A 1,576-nucleotide genomic window follows, 5' to 3' on the forward strand; every position below is an offset into this window, starting at 1 on the left:
GGCAATACAACTGAAATGTTCCCAAGTCCAGAAACGTAGCAAGGAGATCTGTAAAAATAATCCATGTGACATCAGGGGTTCAACCGTAATTTTACAAAGCTCCGAGAATACTTTTTGTGCACAAAAGAAGAAAAAAAAAAACGACTTTATTCAACAATTCATCTCCTCCGCGTCAGAGTATCAGCTGGACGTAAACAACGTATGCTGTTCTTTAATATACATTACGAATTTGAAGTTAAACTTAGGTTACACAAGTTTCGTTTGGTTTCGATAATGTCACTGGCTGTTAAATATTGGTAGTGTAACATCCCATTACAGAAATATATCTGTTTCTATTCCAATAATATGAGTACAAACACGAAACATACAACACCACACTCACAAAATGTACATTCGTAATCACATGACTTCCACTGGCATATGCTCTGAAATGACAGTTACGAGGTATTTTTCGTATTATGATTCTAATAGACAACTGAGAGGTGTTACCTGAAGTTATTTGGGAAGAAATGTTAATAATTTGTTCATGTTGATGCGAAGAGCTGCGTAAATTTCACTCAGGCTTGGCTGTTGTGAATCTCTGGTGGGAGGGATCAAATGAGACTAGTTTCCGGCAAGAGACAAACCACAGAGGCAGCTCATTTCCAGACTGCTTTAGCAAGATCAACACCACTTTATGTTTCTTTACTGCTCGGCCTCATCTGGCATCTCGGTTTCTAGACCTGTGACCAGGTCATAAAATTGCATTGCTTGCCAGACAGTGACCAGCACTAGTGGGTAAAACACCCGTAATTTGTGGTGTAGGAGGATAAATTGTGCTTCCAACAGCAAAGCCATAGAGACAGACAGAATCCCACAGCCACACCTGAGAACACCCCCTATAAGATGTGAGAAATATTACACTGCTATTCATCGAGTGAAGCAATAGAAAAACATGGTGGACTGTTATGTTTATGGGGTCTTACTGGTTTATTTGTGGCTGGAACAAACATGCCCAGCACAAATGCTCCTAGGAGTGGACCGTTCACTACCCCCATGACTGTGAATGAACCCTGAGGTTATTAGAGAAAAAGCTGGTTAGAGCACAGACACATAGACTGAAATGCATCCTGCCTAAAATGCCACAGTTATTCCAGTAGTTCATATTGTACCTGAAGGACTCCCCAGTCTAACAGGGAGGAGAGCGCAGCCATTGTAATGCAGCCAAGCCCATACAACAGTGCTGTTTTACACATGCAAACAATTTTGAAATTAGTTGTCATTGTAGTCATATTTTTAAACATTATCAAATCGATATCAGCAGATACTTGCAGAAAAACATAATCACCTTATACTTTAATAAGTAGTTACAGTTTTGTATGAAAAACAAGTCTCACCAATAGTTTTGATGCATTACAAGTTCAACATGAATTTAAATCAAGATAGAATTATTTTGCATTAGGAAACTGTCGACCGATCGGCTTTCACCGTGGACGAAGCCGGAGTCCAGCCCGGGGTCGCCACATGTGGTTGCCACAAGCCCGTCGGCCGTGCCGTTCTCAAGCCCGCCAGCCTCCGCTCACTCAAGCCCGCCATG

At 41.3% G+C, this 1,576-nt stretch overlaps 1 pseudogene; it reads right to left on the minus strand.

Annotated features, from left to right (window-relative positions):
* LOC107755288 (tyrosine-protein kinase JAK3-like) overlaps positions 1-1,193 on the minus strand; it is a 6,688-nt pseudogene extending 5,495 nt beyond the window's left edge.
* Positions 1,194-1,576: the final 383 nt, after the last annotated feature.

Source organism: Sinocyclocheilus rhinocerous, unplaced genomic scaffold (genome assembly GCF_001515625.1).
Source record: "Sinocyclocheilus rhinocerous isolate Xijiao unplaced genomic scaffold, SAMN03320098_v1.1 scaffold2637, whole genome shotgun sequence".
In the NCBI taxonomy this organism is placed as follows: domain Eukaryota; kingdom Metazoa; phylum Chordata; class Actinopteri; order Cypriniformes; family Cyprinidae; genus Sinocyclocheilus; species Sinocyclocheilus rhinocerous.